Consider the following 21812-nt stretch of genomic DNA (forward strand, 5'->3'; position numbering starts at 1 on the left):
CATTTTTTCTTTTAGTATTTTTTGTTCCTTCTCCCCTTTTTGTCTGAGACTCCAACTGCACATAAATTAGCCCCCTTGACAGCGTCTTGTGTGTCACAGCCGCTGTCTTCGTATTCTTCCAGTTAGCTTTCTGTTTCATTTTGGTTATTTTATTCATAATCACTGAACTTTCCTCTTCAGTGTCTAGTCTTCTATTAATCACATGCAATGTATTTTTCATTTCACGTGTTTTTTTTTCTCCTTGAGTCTTTGGATCTTTTTTATATGTTCCTTTTTTCCCTCCATATCATGGTCATGATTTCCTTTACCTTCTTAAACATATGTAGAGTTTTACAACAGCTGTTCTAATGGGTTTTTTGTTTGTTTTTTGTTTTTTGTTTTTAGATTCTTGTCTGCTACTTCACTCTCTGTGTCATTTCTGTGTCTGTTTCTGTTGATTGAATTCTCTCCTGGCTTTAGGTCTTATTTTCTTATTTTTTTGCATGCCTGCTAATTGGTTAATGGATGCTAGATGTTGGTGAATTTTGCATTACTGATGGCTGGATTTTGTGGTATTCCTCCAAATAGTGTTGGATTTTGTTTTGGCGCCCAATTACGTTACTTGGAATTAGTTCAAAGCTTTAGAGAGTCTTCCTTTTAAATTTTATTAGGGTAAGTCCAGAACAGCTTTTAGTATAGGCTGAAGGATATCTGAGGATTCTACTGTTATGTCTTATAGGTTATGATCACTTTCCATTTTTGCTCTGTGTGAACTCTAGAAACTATTTTGCTTACTTCTTCCTGATGGTTATTTCCCTGAATTCATGTAGTTTCTGCTCAGACATGCACAAATTAGTCCTTAGCCAAAGACTCAAGGGGAACCCTCAGATTTTGTGAGCTTTATCTTTGTGCATATAGTTCTCTGTCTCATAAATTCTTACTGCCCTGATTTCCCGAACTGTTCTTTCTGTACCTTCACCTTGTAGAGACACTGGACTCGTTTGATTTCCCCTTTGTGCCCTGCAGCCTGGAAGTACTTCCTGGCAGTAAGTAAAACAGTTGTTTACCTGACCTTGTTTGTTTCCCTTCTGTTAGAAATCACAGTCCCTTGATATTTATTGTTTAATGCCTGCGTGGTAAGCAGCTTCTAGGGTGGCCCTCAATAATCTCCACCTTCTGGTATTCATATTTTGTGTGTCCCCCTTCTCATAGGTATGGGCTGGATCTGGATCTAGTGTCCAACCAATAGGATGTGATAAGTATGACAGAATGCCCCTTCTGTGATCACAGAAAGCTACAGAAGACTATGACTTCCTTCAAGCTGGCAGGCTGTCTCTTGCTTGCTTTGATGAAGCCTACATGGCAAAGAACTGAGGACAGCCTCTTGCCAGCAGCCAGAGAAATGGAGGCCCTAAGTCCACTTGTCCACAAGGAACTGAATCCTGCCAGCAAGCACATGAGCAAGCTTTGAAGTGGATCCTTCTTCCACTCTAGCATTCAGAAAAGGCCACAGCACTGGCCAGTACCTCAGCTGTAGACTTAAGAGATACCCTGAGCTAGAGGCTCATTCTTGGTGTTAGTATTGTGGTAATTTTGTAATAGTTAAACCATGACTGGATTCCTGAAACACAAAAGCTGTGGGATAATAAATGTGTAGTTTTATAAAGCTGGTACATTTGGGGGATAGCTGCTCAGCCATAAATAACTAATATAGTCTGAAAATCATTGTTTCACATATACTGTTTTTGTTCTGCCTTTTAAGGCAGGAAGATAAATTAGGTCTTTGTTACTTCATTATGCTCAGAAAGAAGTACAGATTATTCAAATGAGAATCTCTAGAAGTGTGACCTAGACATCAATAGCACATAAAACTCTTCAGGTGAATATTCCACTACTCAGTATTTACCCAAAGAATATGAAAACACTAATTAATTCCAGAAGCTATAATGCACCCCCTAAATTTACTGCAGCATTTTCTACAATAGCCAACTCACGAAAGTAGCCTGTGTCCATCAATCCATGAATGGATAAAGAAGATATGGTGTACATATACAATGGAATATTACTCAGCCACAAAAAGAATGAAATCTTGCCATGTTCAGCAACACAGATGCATCTAGACAGTATAACGCTAAGTGAAATAAGTCAGTCAGGGAAAGACAAATACCGTACGGTTTCATTCATATGTAGAATTTAAGAAACAAAGCAAACTAACAGAGAAAAAACCAGACAAACCAAAAGATAGACTCTTAACTATAGAGAACAAACTGATGGTTACCAGAGGGAAAGTATGTGGGGGGGGGGGGGCAGGAAATGAATGAAATAGGTGAATTAAGAGCACACTGTGATGGGACACTGAGTAATATACAGAATTTTTGAGTTGCTGTATTTATTATACATCAGAAACTATACTGCAATTAAAATTTAAAAAAGGAAAAAACTTCCAGGTAATTCCAGTATACAGCCAACTATGAAAGCCACTGTCTTAGATTAGTAATTTTTACCTTTTAATGTTCATGTGAATCACTTGAGGATCTTGTTAAAATCAAGTGTTTGATTTAGTAGAAATGGAATGGAACCTGGGATTCTGTCTTTGCACCAAACCCCCAGATCATGCTCCTGGTTTGTGGACTACACTTAGAATAGTAAGGACTTAGATTATTGGGTGCCTTCTGTTTATTCCATCTATGGAGAAACTTGGAACAAATTTCTAGTATCTGTACCAAAGAATATTTGAGTAGCTCTACCCTCCTGTTTAAAAACACCCCTCTTCAGGGGCACCTGGGTGGCTCAGTTGGTTAAGCATCTGACTTCAGCTCAGGTCATTATCATACAGTTTGTGAGTTCAATCCCCGCATTGGGCTCTGTGCTGACAGCTCAGAGCCTGGAGTCTGCTTTGGATTCTGTGTCTCCCTCTCTCTCTCTGCCCCTCCCCGACTTGTGCTCTGTCTCTCTCTCTCTCAAACATAAATAAATGTTTAAAATAAACCCTCTTCATTAGCTGATGTCTCATTCATAAATTCATTACTTCAACAGATATTTATTTTATATTTCTTGTATGACAACTGCTTTGCTAGATGAATGAGACACAGCACTTTCTTCTCCCCCCACCCCACCCCAGCTCCCTTCTAATCTGAAGCATTCTGTTTAGTGGAAGAAGTAGATAGGTGAGAAAGTATATGACAAAGCAGGTTCATAAGGGCATAGATAGAAGCACAAATTAATTACAAATTCTCTTTTAGGGTGCAGAGTTCAGGAAGGCTTCTAAAAGAGGTGATATTTGAAATTTGGAGTTATGAGTGGCCTTCCTTCCCTGTATGTACGTTGGGCAGCAGCTTTTGAGAGAGTGAATCCTAAAACATTTACCCCTTCGTCCTTTCTCTGCTTGAGAGCCTTTATCTTGGTATCCCTTGCTCTCATGCAAATTGGGTTCCTAGTGGTCCATGCTGAAGTCCACACCCTGAGAGAGACATACAGACTAAGTCCCTTCTGTAGCCCTCACTGTCTTTACCCTCTTTATTTAAGCAAACAAATTTAAGAAATATCTTTATTTTTTCCTCAAGTCAGTTTTATTATGGAAAAGTTTCAACTGCCAAAAAGTACCATGTTTCATTTTTATCTCTACTCATTTCTCAGAAGGTGGGATGAGGAGTGGAGTGGATAGACAATGACATGTTTCACATTTATTTTATCCCATAGCTGAGTTCCTGACTTTTCCCTCTAGGGGAATTCCTTGTTGTGAAACTTCTTTCAATGCTGTCCTGAAATATTTCTGATTAACTAATGAAAATAACAGATGAATTTAACTATGTAGAAAACAAAGCAAGAATTTCTAAGCTTTATTCAGATGGGATCATAAGAGATTGTTCGTTTATTTTTTTGGAATAACTGGTGCAGTCTAGGCTTATGAACGGAAAACAACAGAGTTTTTCCCCTTGAGGTGGAAAGATCAGTCCCTCAATATTTCTCCACAATTAAAAAAAATTTTTCTTAATGTTAATTTATTTTTGAGAGAGAGAAACAGAATGTGAGGAGGGGAGAGGCAGAGAGAGAGAGGGAGGCACAGAATCCGAAGCAGGCTTCAGGCTCTGAGCTGTCAACACAGAGCCTGATGCTAGGCTCAAACTCGTGAACTGAGAGATCATGATCTGAGCCAAAGTCAGATGCCACACAGGAGCCCCCACAATTTTTCAATAAATACTGGAGAGAAGAGCAAGACACCATCCTCCTCATAGAACTTGAGGCCCTTTGCCTTTATTTTGTATTTGAGTCTACATCAAACTCAGCATCTCTGTTAAAGGTACGGCTAAGGAGACGAGAGCTGGTAAGTGGTCCAGCAGATTCCTTATGCCCACTCACATATTATAAGAGTATTGGAATCATAGAACCAAATAAGAAGCATCCAGGTTTGGCAGATTTATTTTTACCTAGCTGTATGCAGTCACTGGTTGACCCTCCTAAAGTCTAAAGAAAGAATCCAAGTGAATAATTGCTGTTTGATGTCCATAACCCTGATTGTGATCATGATAAAGAGAATAAGTAGGGCAGTGTATCAGTTAGCTTTTGCCGTGTAACAAACCACTTCACAACTTAGTGACTTAAAGCAATAAACATTTATAATTTCTTACTACCCTGTGGTGGTTTTCTGTTTGTTTGTTTGTTTTGTTCTTTCCTTTGGGTTTTATGGGCCACTTCTTACTTAGGTCAGCTTAGCTGAGGCCAGGTAATTTAGGCTGGTGTTGGTCAGATGTCTGAATGATTTAGGAGTGGCTGGGATAGAGCCTCTGTCCATTAGGCCTGTCATCCTCCAGAAGGCTAGCTTGGGCTTGTTCATACAGAAGAGTTCCCAGAGTACAGTAAGAGATGTAAACTCCAATATGCAAGCAGTTTTCAAGCTTCTGCTTGCATCACATTTGCTAATGACCTATTTGCTAGTTACATGGCCACGCCCTGATTCAAACAATGAAGAAATAAATCCACCCTTGATGGGAAGAACAGCAAAGTCCTATTGAAAAGGGCATGCATATAAGGAATTATAATGTATCTAAGGCAGGCACATCTTCTCCTGTTTTCAACACCCTGGTTGAATCATCCCATGCCTCAGTTAGTCCAGGCAGCCATGTAAGTACAAACTGGCCACTAATGGTAATTTTCATAGTTACTTGCTCTTAATCTCCAACCATATACCACTAGGCTTCTTTTGCACCTCTTGTCTTTTGGCAGAAACATCTAATGTCTCTGGCCTCTGCATTAGGCTGGGAAGCCCATCTATGACATAGTCATCAAATGAACCATTCATTAGTGTGTAGGCTAATCCCTAGTTTACGTATCACTGCTCTTGAATTTTTTCATGACCTCTTCAGGTGGATGTAGATGAATTCTTTGCTCTATGGTCTCAGATCTTATTGTTCATAATTCTAGGTTGCCCTGTGATGTCACATAGAAATCTTTTATCTATCACTCCCATTGAGCCATAACGGAAAGGCATCTTGTCACATTCATCTTGGTATTCCTGGTGCTTAGCCCAGGGTCTGGCTCACAGTAGGCATCCGGTAATTGTTGACTGAATATATGATACACAGCCTAAATAAGCTGTACTCGGGGAGTTTATGATTTGGTTGGAAAGACAATACATTTAACAGAAATCAAAATAGATTTCTCTCATGCTGGAAGAAAGGCCTGGGAAACATGTAGAGAATAATATAAATTATTTGCTGTAAGAATCAAGAGAAGGGGAAAAAATAGTGCCTGATTCAGTTTGTAGCCTCTTAGCCACCTTAACCCATTCCTTTCCCAACGTTAATTTTTGTCTTGCTCTACCACCAGATTTCATCTGTCATCATTTTCCATGGCTCTGGAAACAGCCACTTTGTGTCCTCATCCCCACCCCAAACAAGTTACTTAATCTCTGAAAGTCTCAGTTTCCTCATCTGTTTTCTGAGGATCTGAGAGGATTGAATAAGTTAGGACACCTAAAATCCCTTGGCATGGTGCTCAATAAATGACAGTTTTATTAATGTTCATAATATTGTTATCGTTACTACATTTCCATCTCTGGTCCTGCTTCTGTTGGGCCTTGCTCTTCCCTTCCTTGACTATTAAAATCACCTTCTCAAGACTTTCCCTTAATTCATCCTGTAACTTTCTCTGATTATCTTCTCTCTCTTTTTTAAAAGACTTTATTTATTTTGATAGAGAGAAAGAGAGAGAGGAGAGAGAGAATGAGTAGGGGAGGGGCAGAGGGAGAAGAAGAGAGAGAATCTCAAGCATTCTCCATGCCCAGCATAGAGCCCCCTGCAGGGCTCAATCTCATGACCATGAGATCATGACGTGAACTGAAATCAAAAGTCACATGCTTAAACGACTGAGCCACCCATGTGCCTCTCTTATTATCTTTTCTAAAGGATATATCTGACCCCTTCTTTTATATGCTTTGAAACTTTTTTCCCTTCCCTTTGCCTAAAGAATCAAGTTCAGACTTCTCAGCTTTCCTCCAGCAATACTAGACAATTTTCAGTTCTTTGAATATGCCCTGCTATCTTAAACACCCTTGCTTCGCACAGAGGCAGATTTGCAATGACGACATGAGGCTTCTGCTCCAGCCTCTTGTTTGCACAAGTACCTTCCAAAGCTTGGAATGTTCTTCAGGCTTCGGGGAGGAAGGAGCCGCTTAGCTAGGAGCCTGAGCCAAGGAATACTGTTGCATCAGACGGTGGTAGTACTGGGACCACAGTAAGAGACAGCGTGCTGCCCCCCCCCCCCCCCCACGTCTCCATCTGCCCAGACCTCAGTGACAGTTTGCCCCTGGCAACCTCACTGCGCCTCTACCTTCTCTGTCTTTGACCCCCTGGAGAAGACCTGGACTATGAGCCACTCCACTCTGCTTGGGGGGCATTATGACTCAAGCTCCTCCTTGCATTCCTACCCCAAACCCAGGGTCACCATCAGGGAATGGGGAGCCTCTCAGGCTTTCCTCTGCTTGAGCATGAAGCCATAAAGCAAGTTACAGATGTGGCATGACTGATAACAAAGTTATGAAACCAAAAGAAACTTCTAAAACCATTAGTAACAAAAAACAGATGTCCCTCACTCATACCACAGGAAAGATTGAATTGTCTCCCCGGTCTGTCTGCAGAAAATATAAAATCAGTCAGACTAGGGGGCCAAAATATAGGGGGGGAAAGTATCATAGAAGTGGGTTAGGCAGTTAATTCAGGAATAATAATAACAGCAATAGAACAAAATGAATTTGTGATGTTCATGGTATTTAGCAGCTTTTGAAAATTTGAAATTTTATCTACTTTTATATTTGTGAAGTTGCTTTCCTTCTTAATAGAGAACCCAAAATGCATTATTAACTTTAGCTCCCATAAACGGAATCTGCCCCTATAGTACACATGGGTTCCTTGTTTATAAGGTACTTATTTTTTCTGAAGATACAATTCAAATGTTGTCACCTGATATCCCCTTTCCTGCACTATCACTGAACCTTGTACATGTACCATTCCTGCTATACATGCACATTCATCAAAAATCGTTTATTCTCTCCACTTCTTCAAAGCTGGGAGGCTTCTTTGACCCAGGCTTGTGTTCCCTACGCCTAATGCTGTGTCTGTCACATAATTGCTTCATCAACATTGAATACATGAATGAATGAATGAATAGCTGGATAGACTGGACAGGGAGTGGACATAATCACAAGGAGTTTCATGAACATCTGGAATTTGTGTGATACCTTAGATGATTACCATTTAATTTTGAAGTGAAGTATGAACATTCTAGATAGTGATGTCAGCATAAACACAAGACTTATCGGGGGTGGGGAGGGTGGCAGGAAGAAGGGATGACAATAAGGATCTTTCTGGGATGCTGGAAATGTTCTGTCTTGATTATAGTGTTGGCTACCTGAGTCTGTACATGTGCTATCATGTGTTAACATGTGTCAACTGCATATCAAAAGAAAGAAATTTTATGAAATGATAATTTTTAAAATAAAATTTGCCAAGGCCAGACAAAACTGGGTATTTGTGACAGACTATAAGGAAATTAATTTGATTCAAGTCTTTATTATTTACATAATCCAATTTTTAAAATAGAATGAAGCAAATGATTTATATTGGGAAATGGCGGGAGAGAAAACTGAACAGGCACAATGATAGGGCCTTAAGTCAGGACTGATATCTAACTTTGATCCACTATGTAGCAGAAAGACATGCAGGTTAGGAAATCAATCAGAGATCACAATGAGCTTAGCTAACAGAGATGCCATTACAATACAGTGAGAGTCAGAGAGCAGAGACAGATTGAAGGCAAGAGCTGACAAGAATTTAAAAAATTTTTGGATGTAGGGAATGGAGAGACAGTCAAAGAAAACTTTAAGCTTTTGGATGTGCAGAGGAGCAATGAGACTGCTCTTAGGAAACATGGTAGGATTGAAATAGAAAGTGGTTTGTGGGAAGAAGAGAAGGAAGCTGGATGGGGCACCTGGGTGGTTCAGTAGGTTGAGTGACTCTTGCTCTTGGCTCAGGTCATGACGTCATGATTCATGAGATGGATGGAGCCCTGCTTCGGTCTTTGGGCTGATACCATGGAGCCTGCTTGGGATTCTGTCTCTCCCTCTCTTTCTGCCCCTTTCCCACTCATTCTCTCTCTCTCTCTCTCTCTCTCTCTCTCTCTCTCTCAAAATAAATAAATAAATAAACTTAAAGTAAAATTTAGAAAAGCAAGTCATTCAAGACAGTTCCTTTCTCACTGGAGTACTTATTATGTGCTGGGCTGTGTGCTCAGCACCTCACCTGCCCCACACCTCCTTTAATTCTTCTCAGTAATTCCACGAGGCCCATCCTCTTGTTATCCTCATGTTGGAAGTAAGGAAACTGATGCTCAGAGAACTTAAGTAATTTGCCCAAAGATATAGCTCAAGTTTTTTTATTTTAATTTTTAAATTTACTTCTTTATTTCGAGGTGAGGGGTTGCAGAAAGAGAATCCCAAACAGGATCTGACCTGTCAGGGCTCCAACTCATGAACTGTGAGATTATGACCTGAGCTGAAGTCAGATGCTTAACCAACTGAGCCACCCAGACACCCTTTAAACTCTTTTTTTTTTTTTAACTGAAGTCTAGTTGATGTATGGTATTAGATTAGTTTCAGGTGTACAAGAGAGTGATTCAACATTTAAATATATTATGAAATGATCACCATAGTAAGTGTAGTTACCATCTGTCACCATACAAAGTTATGACAATCATATTGACTATACTCCTTATGCTGTACTTTACATACTTGTGACTTTTATAACTGGAAGTTCGTACCTCTTAATCCCCTTCACTTATTTCATCCATCATCCCACCCGCCACCCATTCTAGAAACTACCAGTTTGTTCTCAGTGTTTATAAATCTCTCTTTTGTTCTCTTTGCTCATTGTGGTTTTTAGATTCCACGCATAAGTGAAATCATGCAGTATTCATCATTCTCTGATTTATTTCCCTTAGCATAATATTATCTAGTTCTATCTATGTTGTTGCAAATGACAGAATTTCATTCTTTTTTAATGGCTGAGTAGTATTCTGTGTGTATTTGTTTATTGATGGACACTTAGGTTGTTTCTGTATTTTGGCTATTATAAACAATGCTATAAGAAACATGAGGGTGCATATATCTTTTCAAATGAGTATTTTTTGTTCTCTTCAGATGAACATCCTGAAGTAGAACTGCTGGGTCATATGGCATTTGTACTTAATTTTTTTGAGGACCCTCCACACTGTTTTGCATATTTGCTCTACTAATTTACATTTCCACCAACAGTGCGCCAGGCTTTCTCTTTTCTTGACATCCTCCCCAACCCTTGTTATTTCTTATCTTTTTGATACTAGCCATTCTGACAGGTGTGAGGTGGTATCTCATATTTACTTTTGAATACATTTTCCTCGTATTTAGTGATGGTGAGCATCTTTGCATATGTCTGTTGACTCTCTGTATGTCTTTGGAAAAGTGTCTTTTTACATTCTCTGGCCATTTGTTCATCAGATTGATTATTGGTGTTGAGTTGTATAAATTGTTCATGTATTCTGGATACTAACCTCTTATTGGATTTATCATTTGCAAATATATTCTCCCATTCAGTAGATGACCTTTTTGTTTTGTTGATGCTTTTCTTTGCTATGGAAAAAGTTTTCATTTGGATGTTCCCATTTGTTTATTTTTGCTTTTGTTGCCCTTGCCTGAGGAGGCAGATCCAAAAAGAGTTCTTTGAACTCTTGGAGCCTCTGGATGGCTCAGTCAGTTAAGCATACAACTTTGGCTCAGGTCATGATCTCATGGTTTGTGGGTTCCAGCGTCGCGTAGGGCTCTGTGCTGACAGCTTAGAGCCTGGAGCCTGCTTTGGATTCTGTGTCTCCCTCTCTCTCTGACCCTCCCCCGTTTATTCTCTGTCTCTCTCAAAAATAAATAAACATTTTTTTTTAAATTAAAACAAAAAGAGTCCTTTAAACTCTTAAAGTTGACTAGTACTTCTTGCCTCTCTCCAATAACCTAAAACTACTTTTAGGTCCTATTTGTTTAAAAGTATTATTAAGAAAAAAATGTCTAACGTGGCATACAATGCTTAACAGCATTACTATTACATTACATTACAATTTCAAGTGGCTCTTGTTTACTCTTGTTACTCCATTTTGTACCAACCTTGCTTAGTTTAATGAAGTAGTTTTTATTGTCTTTTATACACACGGTGCATGGTGGAGGCTTTTCGCCGGAACCCAGGTGCTTACAATTTAAATCTTTCTAGAACTGTTTGCATCTCTGTCAAAAGGATCCATTTCCCAGAGTTCTCTGTCGTTGGCTCTTTGGAGATGGAATGCACATTCTGTGCAAAGTATGAATGTGCACTCTTTCTCTCTGGCCCAGGTAGGCTAACCAAAACTATGTCTTGCTTGGCTTCATTTCTCTCGGTATGTGGCTTTCTGCCTTTGCCAAAGCCAAGGATGAGTGAAGCAGTGAGTCACATGAATGATCATTAATGTTTTCTTGACACATTGGAAGGGAACTCACACATGCTTATGTTTCTTTTCTTTTAGCTGATCCTTCTTACATAGAGCAAGAGATCAGGGCAAAAGGATGTGAATCACTTGGAAATGATGAACAGTGGCCTCTGGCCAAGAAAGGGGTATGTCAGGTGTGTGGTTTTTCCAAACCTAAAATATTTGCTTTCAATGCACTTAGCAGGGTTATAATTGTAGGGTGTTAAACTCTTAGAAGTGTCATGTCTACCCAGCACTCCACTTGATGATAATAATAAAAAAAATAACAGCTTTATTGATATATAATTTACATACTTACAAAGTGTGTTATCATTCTCACTAATTTAGCCAGTAGTTGTCACTTTCCATTCCTTCTTCCTCCAGCCCTGGCAACCACTAATCTACTTTTTGTCTCCATGGTTTTGCCGACTCTAGATATTTCATATAAATGGAATCATATAATATGTGGTTTTTTGTGACTGGCTTCTTTTCCTTAGCATATTGTTTTCATGTTGTAGCATGTATCAGTAGTGCGTTATTGTTTATGACAGAATAACATTCCATTGTATGGCCATCCCATCTTTTGTTTATTCATTCATTCATTGATGGACATTGAGTTGTTTCCACTTTTTAGCTATTAAGAATAATGCTTCAATGAATACTCGTGTACAGGTTTTTGTGTGGAAATTCTCCTGGATGTAGACCCAAGAGTGGTATTGTTGGGTAATATGGTATCTCTGTTCAGCTGTTTCAGAAACTGGATGTACCATTCTAGATTCCTACCAACAGTGTGTGAGGGCTCCAATATCTTTACATCCTTACCAGCCCTTGTTATATTTGTCTTTTTTATTATGGCCATTCAGTAGTTGTGGAGTAGCACCTCATTATGGTTTTTAATTTTATCATGGTAAAATATACATAACATAAAATATACCGTTCTAACCATTTTTAAGTATACAGTTCAGTGGCATTAAATGCATTCACAATGTCAAGCGACCATCGTCATGGTTCATTTTCAGAACTTTTTCACCATCCCAAACAGAAACTACCCACTAAATAATAACTAATCACTTCCCTCTGTCCCTTCATCATAGTTTTAATTTTTGTTTTCCTAACAGCTAATGTTTTCCTAATGGTTGATCATCCTTTCATATGCTTATTGGCCATTTGTGTATCTTGTTTGGAGATATGTCTGTTCAAATCCTTTACTCATTTGTAAGTTGGGTTATTTGTCTTTTTATTGTCAAGTTATAAGAACTCTCTTATATATTCTGGGTACAAATCCACAAGATATATGATTTCCAATATTTTCTCTGGGCCGTCTTTTGCTTTCTTGGTGGAGAAACCACAAAAGTTTTAAATTTTGAAGAAGTCTCATTTACCTATTTTTTCTTTTGCTGCTTGTGCTTTTGGTGTGGTAGCACAGAAATCATTGCCTAATCCAAGGTCACAAAAATCTACCCTTACATTTTCTTCTAAGAGTTGTATAGTTTTAATTCTTACAAATAGACCTATGATCCCTTTTTAGTTAATTTTTGTTTATAGTGTGAAATAGAAATCTGAGTTTATTGTTATATGTGAATATCCAGTTGTCCCGGTACCATTTGTTGAAGACCATTCTTTCCCTTATTGAATTGTCTGACACCATTATAAAAAGTTAATTGATTATAAATGGACTTTCACAATGATTCCATTGATCTACATTCCTGTTCTGCCAGGACCACACTGTCTTGATCATTGCAGCTTTGTAGTAAATGCTGAAATTGGGAAATGTGAGTCCTTCAACTTTGTCCTTTTTCAAAATTGATTTGATTCTTCTGGGTTTCTTGCATTTTCACATGAATTTTATCATCAGTTTGTTAATTTCTGCAAAAAAAAGTCAGTTGGGATTTTGATATGGATTACATTGGATCTATAGATCATTTTATCTAGTAGTATTGCCATCTTAATAATAATATGTCTTTAGATTCATGAAGGTGGGGTATCTTTTCATTTACACAGGTCTTCTTTAGTTTTTTTCAGCATTATTTTATAGTTTTCAGCATAGAAATATTGTACTTCTTTTGTTACACTTATTATGAAATATTTCTTTCTTTTTGATGCTATTATAAATGTCATTGTGATCTTAATTTCATTTTTGGATTGTTCTCTGCTAGTGTAAAGAACTATAGTACCCCACCTGCCCTCTTATCTGAAGTTTCATTTTCTGCAGTCAACAGTACTCCAGAAGCAGGTGTTTCTCCTTCTGACCTATCACCAGAAGGTCAGTAGTAATGTGACACTACATCACAATGCTTTTGTCGTTCACCTCACTTCAACTAATCATGTGGGCATTTTATCATTTAACATCATCACAAGAGGAGTGTCGTACAATGTTTTGAGAGAGGCCACATTCGCATCATTTTTAGTAAGCTGTATTGTTATAATTGTTCTATTTTGTTATTGTTGCTATTCTCTTACTGTGGCTAATTTATACACTTTATACGTATAGCAAAAAACAGCATATGTAGGGTTTGGTATTATCTGCAGTTTCAGGCATCCACTTGGAATGTATCCCTCTCAGATAAGGGAGGACTAGTGTACAATTAATTTTTGAATACTGATATTGCACCCTGCAACCTTGCTGAGCTTATTTATTCTGACAGCATTTTTGGCAGATTCTTGAGGATTTTTTATGTATAAGATCAAGTCATCTACCAACAGAAACAGGTCTACTTCTTTTCCAGTCAGGCTGCCTTTTATTTCTTTTTCTTAAATAATTTCACTAGCTCAGTGAGTGTTTCAGATCCAATTCAAGAAGATTCAAAAGAATTTAGAATTTCTTTTGCCAGAAGAGGAAAAGATCAGGAAGGGCAAGACCAAGAATATCTAGGAACCTACTGTCTTGCTAATAAATCTATTTGTTGATCTTCCTATTTCCTCATTTCCCACTTAAGCCATTTCTTCTCTGACCTCCCCATTTAGGAAGCAAAGTATATTTGAGGCAGGGGACTTTTATCTTTTCTTTTAAAATGTGTGTTATTGGAGGGGTGTCTGGCTGGCTCAGTCGGTTAAGCATCTGACTCTTGATCTCAGCTCAGGTCCTGATCTCAGTGTTGTGAGTTCAAGCCCTGTGTTGGGTCCATGCCCAGTATAGAGCCTACAAGAAGGAAGGAAGGAAGGAAGGAAGGAAGGAAGGAAGGAAGGAAGGAAAGAAAGAAGGAAGGAAAGACAGAAAGAAAGAGAGAGAGGAAGGAGAGAGAAAGAAAGGGAGAAAGAAAGAAAGAGAGGGAGGGATGGAGAAAGGGAGGAGGGGAGGCAAGAGGGAGGGAGGGAGAAAGAAAGAAAGAAACACAAAAATGTGTGTTTTTTAATATTACCCATATCCTGGTGACCAGCATTCGTTCAGTTCTCTTTTACCCCCTATCTCCTGTCTTAACCTAAACCACCATACCGGATACAGAAGGCAAGAAAATGTAAAATTTAAACAGTAGAAACCAATGAACTTGGTTGGGTTGCTTTTCATTTATATGCCTGGACTGGAATCCCCAACCATCAGAGTAATGAATATCAGTTTTTCATTTTTGGGTTTCTCACCCTGATTTGGGATATCTCATTTTTTATTTATATTTATTCCCATCTATGTCAATGTTAGGAAATAAACATCCCAACTTGGAGGCTATGTTTACAATTGGGCCTCTTCCACACATACATTATTTAGCCTCCTCATTACCTGGCCAACGTAGAGGATTTAAAGCATCAACATAAATCTGATTTTAATTTTCTCCCAATAAGAGCTGAAAAATATGTCTAATTATAAGGATGCTGTAGAGTAGAATGGGAGAATCCTCAATTCTTGCTAATAACCCTGACAAGTCTGAAATAATGTGTTATTTTTGGAATCACCATATTGCACTTTGAGCTAGTTTTCAGGGAAGGAGCTATACAATAAAGGCAAGAATCACCTGCTACAAGAGCAGTCCTGGGTTCTGGTTCTTCTGCACTTAGCTAGCTGTGTAGCCTTGGCTAAGGTAAGTCGCTTGAGATCTCCAGGCCTGAAATGAAGGGATTAGACTCAAGAATCCCTGCGAGCTCTGACATTCTGTGAACCTTTGATTCACGTGTGCTGCACGCAAGCCGAGTACCATGTCATTTCAAGAGGTACATGACTTTCAGAAAGCAGAGTGTGCATGTGGTGTGATCACAGCTGGCAGGGCAGCAGAGCCTCTTGAAGGAGGGCACGTCTTGGGTTTGATTTTAAGTCTGTACCTATGAGTCTGTACAGTCTTTACCTTCAAAGACCACAGAGGAGGGAGTGACCATATGACAAGATGTCATGAAGTACGTTCTACATGAGAATTGTTTTTTCCAGATAATTATTGTTTTTAATTATTAATGTTTATTTATTTTTGAGAGGGGGGGAGGGAGAGAGAGGGAGATAGAGGATTCGAAGCAGGACCAGTGATGACAGTATAGTCTGATGCTGGCCTCAAACTCGCAAACTGTGAGATCATGACCCGAGCCAAAGCTGGACACTTAATCAACTGAACCACTTGGGTGCCCCTTTCCAGATAATTCTTAAGAACACAGTTCGTCTAAGCAGAAGGCATTGTAAACTTAAAATTTCCTGAATATTGCTGGCATACAGCCTAGAGATCTTCTCACTGATGTTCCTCAGTCTAATGACCACTCTGAAGTAGGAGCTGATGGGCCAGGTGAGGGTCGCAAGGAAGGGACCATAGCTATGGGCTTAGAACTCCTGCTTACTGTTAGGTAATTGCACATCCCCATTTGCCCAGGACTGTCTGTTACCCCAGATAAATTATTATCTGTTACCCCAGATAAATTATTAATAGGGCCCTTTTCCTCTCTAAATTTCCCTGGTTTAGATAATAAATTATATAATCACCATAAGAGGATATTTATTCCTAGGTCCATTTGCTCAAGCGGGTTTTTTAGTAGTAAAATAATTTAAATGTTATTCAATTAAGTTCCTCACTTGCTTCATTTTCTTGCCTTAATAGCCATATTAGCTTCCATTTATTCACGCAGCACACACTGAGCCAAGATTTTATGTAGGAAATCTTATCCACAGCATCTCAGTAGAGGGAGAACTATTCACCCTCATTACAAATGAGGAAACTGAGGCTCTGAGAGGAAAAGCAGCAGATCCAGGATTTGAACCAAGGTCTATTGGCATCAGAAGTCTTTTGTCATTGTGCCTCTGTGAGTTCAAACAAAAGAATATTTTTAACTTCAAGAAATGAAAATGGTCTCATTTTATTTATTTATTTACTTACTTTTTTTTAGTACTATAAAATCCATTTATTTAAAAAATTCTCCAGGGACCTACATGGCTCAGTCAGTTAAACTTCTGACTCTTGATTTCCACTCAGTTCATGGATCTCATAGTCGTGGGATCAAGCCCACACTGTTCCACGCTGAATGTGGAACCTGCTTGAGATTCTCTCTCTCTCTCTCTCTCTCTCTCTCTCTCTCTCTCTCTCCCTCCCTCTGCCCCTACCCTTCTTCCACATATGCGTGCTCTCTCTCTCTCAAAAAAAACCCAAAAAACCCAAGTTAGTTAGATTTATAAGTGAGTTTTGTCACCTTTTAAGGAACACATGGTTTCAGTTTTATATAAATTGTCCCACATGATAGTAAGGATGAAAAGCTCTCTAATTTCTGTTATAATCTTGATAACCTACCTTCCACGACGTGGCTGTTTTTCTACCTCTAGAGGTGCAGTTTGTTCTCTCGGTTCTCATATCAGTTTCTTGGGGGTTCAGAATGATTTGATATTTATCTAGCTGTTCGAGGGACAAGGCAAGCCTCGGATCTCCCTACTCCTCTGCCATCTTAGCTCCTTCTCCTTCACTTGTAATAGATTCAGAATGGTGATAATAAAATGAATGAAGCACTGCTAGGAATTTACCCAAGGGATACAGGAGTGCTGATGCATAGGGGCACTTGTACCCCAACGTTTATAGCAGCACTTTCAACAATAGCCAAATTGTGGAAAGAGACTAAATGTTCATGAACTGATGAATGGATAAAGAAGTTGTGGTTTATATATACAATGGAATACTACTTGGCAATGACGAAGAATGAAATATGGCCTTTCGTAGCAACGTGGATGGAACTGGAGAGTGTGATGCTAAGTGAAATAAGTCATACAAAGAAAGACAGATACCATATGGTTTCACTCTTATGTGGATCCTGAGAAACTTAACAGAAGACCAAGGGGGCGGGCAGAGGGGGAAAAAGTTACAGAGAGGGAAGGAGGCAAACCATAAGAGACTCTTAAAAACTGAGAATAAACTGAGGGTTGATGGGGGGTGAGGGAGAGGGGAAAGTGGGTAATGGGCACTGAGGAGGGCACCTGTTGGGATGAGCACTCAATGTTGTGTGGAAACAAATTTGACAATAAATTTCATATTAAAAAAAAAAAAGAATGAAGCACTTCAAATCCTGGCAACAACACTCATTGCGTATTCTCTCTGTTCCTCAGTCTCCCCTTCAGGAAAATGGGGCTGTTAATAGTTCCCACCCCATACAGGTATTGTCAGGATTAAGAGCTAATACATGTAAAGTGCTTAGAACAATGCCTGGCACCGTGAAATCTCTCAATACAAGTTAGTGATTCCATCACCATCACCATCATTATCACCATCATCATTGATAATTGAATGTCTTCGCTATTACAATTTCATTAAGTACAAAATATGTAAGAATTTTATGTTTTTACTGTGTAAACATATGTTTTCCCTCTCCTTATGAACTGATTTATCCTTCTTTGAAAAACTAAAGGGGTCTGTGAAAGTTATAGTCTTCCGATGAAGAATTGGTAGTTAACTATTGACTTGATTCAGCATCATAACGACTGAAAAACCTGGAAAGTCATTGAGAATCATGTTGAAAAAGATTTTCAAGTTGTTCTACTTTTTAAGTAATCTCTCTGCTCAACATGGGACTTAACTCATGACCCAGAGATCAAGAGTCACAGGCACTGTTGACTTGAGCCAGCAAGGCGCCCTGAAAAAATTTTAAAGTTAAAAATAACTTTTTTCTTATTACCCAGATGAATAACATGTTCATTGTTATATAGATTCTTTGTGTGTATTTTTTTCATATGTAGGTATACATATACGTATCAATGGAAATGAGATTAAACCAAAATAGTTTTGCAGTCTTTTTCCACTTTGCGGGGTATTTTTAACCACTTTCTGTTTCAATAGTACTCATTCCATTTCTAACTATTTTTGGCAGCAGAACTAATTTTCCAAAAGAAACTGATAAAATTGAAGCTTTTGATGTTGAAGCAGGAATGTGAGACCCAGGGCCCCACCTACTTAGGCTCCCATTGGCTTTTATCCTTTCCCACCCTTCACCCAATCACCCTTGAGGCACCACCAAGGAATCCTGAGGCTGTGCCATAATATATTTAACCAGTATCTCTTCATTTAGATTATTTCCAACTTTTTCCTGTTATAAAACACACTGCAGTGAACATCTTTGTAGCTCATCTTGGCACATATGCTTATTTATATATGTATTTTCTTCGGGTGTTTTTTACAAGCAGGAATTCTGGGTCAAAGGATATATGTATTTTAAATCAAATTTTTAATCACTATTGCACAAATTGTCTTTTAGAAAGTCTGTACAAATTAACAGGCTAACCATGGGTATTTTCATAAAAAGGAAAATCCTGGCCAATGTATTGATTAATGGCAAAATCAGAAAATTTACAACCCATGCCAGGTATCTTTAAATTAGTACAGGAAATTAGTACAGGAAGGAAGAAACCTCCCACTCCCAAAAGGATTTCATTCTTAAATGCTTACAGAGAACTTAAAAGCAAAGGCCCTACCCTTATTTTATAGTGAAAATAAAAAATGGGGAAAATTTTGCTCATTCCTATGAACTGGGCTTAGGACAGTTTTAACACAGCAAACACTCTTAAAGTAGGAATCCAAAAGAGCCAAGTAGCCTGAACATCGCTGGCATTTCTATGGACATTGCTGGTAAGACCAGATACATCCTGACCATATCATGTAACTTCACCCAGCTTGATGATCATACATGATGCTTACTGGGTCCTGAGCCCAGGAAGTGGTCTCACTTCAATGTAAGGGAGAGTCCTTGAAAAAGCCATCTAGGACTCCTTCCATAAAATCACTTTTGGCTACCTGAAGGTGCTGTCTTGCTTCTAGTCATCTGCCACATCATCAGCCCTTTAACTCTTAAATGCTATGGTGTTGGTGAAGTCACACTGGGTGGGGACAGCAGCCTTGGGTGGTGTAGCCTTAAAGCATCATCTCATTCAAGTTGGGTAAAATTTTGTCTTGGGGCACCTGGATGGCTTCGTTATTTAAGCATACTACTCTTGGTTTTGGCTCAGGTCATGATCCCAGGGTTGTGGGATTGAGCCCTGTTTGGGGTCCTGTGCTGGGTGTGGAGACTGCTTAAGATTCTGACTCTCTCTATCTTTACACCTCTCCCCTGCTCTCTCTCTCTCTCTCTCTCTCTCTCTCTCAAAAAAAAAAAAAAGAGATTGGAGATTGGATTAATTTCTCCAGGAGATTCTTAAGTTTGTTTGTTTGTTTGTTTGTTTGCATTGACTATCTTTAAAAACCAGTGAAGTCTCTTATAGATCTCTCTGCAGAGAGAAACTAACTTGTTGAAAAAGTTGGTATGGGGTACCTTGGGTACATAGCAGTGCTATACTTTTCTTTGATTCCTCTTGTTACAGTAGGTTACTAAGAGTCCTTGTATTAGCATTGTGCAAAAATTTGGAAAGTATTTTTAATTAAACCAAGTGAAAGTCTTGCCATAGATAATTTCCTAGGTATAAATGATCCTTTGGTTTCTCTTATGTCATTGCTGTAAAATACTCCCACCTCCAGGCCCCATGCTGCGCCTGGTCGGGGGTACTAAACTAACTGCCTTTCTGAAGACTCAAGGAACATCACATCAACTTGACTCTGCTCTCCTAGAGTGTCAGCACTGGCTGCACACTGGAGTCTCTTGGAGAACTTTACATACAGATACCTGGATCCAGTCCCAGATCTTCTGACATAGTTGGCCCGGGATAGAGCTGGGCATGGGATTATTTTAGGGGCTCCCTAGATAATTCTCATGTGCAGCCAGGATTGAGAATCCAGACTTCTCTGATTTCATAGGTTTGTCTAAGAGTTGGATTGAATGTAAGTCAGTTGGAGGAAGCTGGGAAAAAGAAAAAGAAAGAGATTGGAGGAGAAATAATTTCTCTATTTTAAGAATGTCTGTTTTGCTCTCCTAAAATAAATACTGGGGCAAGATCAGGGTTCTTTGTCATCATCAACTTAACTCCCCTGGAGGGAGGTTGAACATCAGGGCAAAGACATGGGCAGTGTGGGAGGAGGTCATTTGAAATTAGTTATCAGTTTAACATAAGTAACGCCTTCTTACAGCATCATTGCTATATGGCCAGAGTGGGTAGAACTTGGAAATCATTCCAAGCTAAATTCTTGGTAATTCAGAAGAAGGCCTTTATCCTCTGAATCAAGCACTTAATGATTTAATTTGTCTTGGATCTCATTGTGGAGCTCATTACTAAATCCATCAGGACCCAGAGGGTGTCAGAATGATTTAGCAGTCTTATAAATTTCTCTATATTCTCTGGTAATTCTCATCGTATGTTAAATGCTGCAGAATGGCAGGAAGATATAACTTATCAAAATGACTGGGGATGACTTTGAAAACATCTTTTTTTTTTTTTCCTAGAGGAGAAAAGAGCTGTGGAAAAAAAATCTTTTAAATCCCCAAATTAATATTTAACTAAGTTAGCAGTGAACCTGTTCTCATTCAAGCCCTTGATTGCTTTGTTAGAAGTAATTGCTTATCTCAGTTTGAGAAGCTTGGTTGAAGGAGGTTGGTTACTCCCTTTCATGTCTTATTCATACAAACTTTTTTGTTAAGTTTTTTAAATGCACTTTAGCTCTTAAAATTTTGTGAATTAGATAGGAACCTACAGAAGGGAAGAGGTATGCTTTATTTTTTTTACATCAATATATTACTCCTATTAAAAATAACATTCCCACTAATGTCAAATGGTCTTTTGGTACCTAATGATCTTGACAAGAACAAATACAACTGCGCAGACTTGGAATTGAGAGAGAATGTGGTCATTTATCTGTGGTGCTGTGGGAGAGGCATTTTCCTTTTCAATTTTCTCCCTCCATTTTCTTATTACAATTACTGTTTGGGTTCATTATGACAACTTCCATCATTATGACTTTCCCAGCTCACAAGCTGGAGAAAGATTAATGGTACAAGAAAATAGTCTTTGGCAATAGAGCTACAGCTAGCTGTTAATATAGCAGAAGTACATGAAATCCATTTATAAGATTTATGCTTGTGATGGAGAAAGTGGTATAAGGTCTACCTTATGTTAAGATATAGAACCTGAACTATTGACAGAAAGCATGTACATTTCATGCATTCATTCACTCATTCATTCAACAGATCTTCAGCATCAGTTATCTGTGCATGTCACACGCTAAGATAGAAACAAACCCTAATCAGACCCAGTCTGAAAGGGATGTGAGGTGAGGAGGATGCACGGGGTCAGGGGGAGGCAGGGAGAAAGGGTTTTGCCCCTTACATGGTTTTGCCCATTCTGAAGGTTAGAATTTTGATTCTCATTATCTGGCAGGAATCCTTGGATCTAGGTCTATATTAATAGACCTAGATGTTGTTTAACACAAAGCTTAGTTGAGAATAACTCAATCTATAAATGAGACTGCGTACTAATTCATCCTATAGTACACAAGGAATAAAGGCTCTACGGTGAGTCC

This window comes from Panthera uncia (assembly GCF_023721935.1).
Source record: "Panthera uncia isolate 11264 chromosome A1 unlocalized genomic scaffold, Puncia_PCG_1.0 HiC_scaffold_17, whole genome shotgun sequence".
Classification (NCBI taxonomy): domain Eukaryota; kingdom Metazoa; phylum Chordata; class Mammalia; order Carnivora; family Felidae; genus Panthera; species Panthera uncia.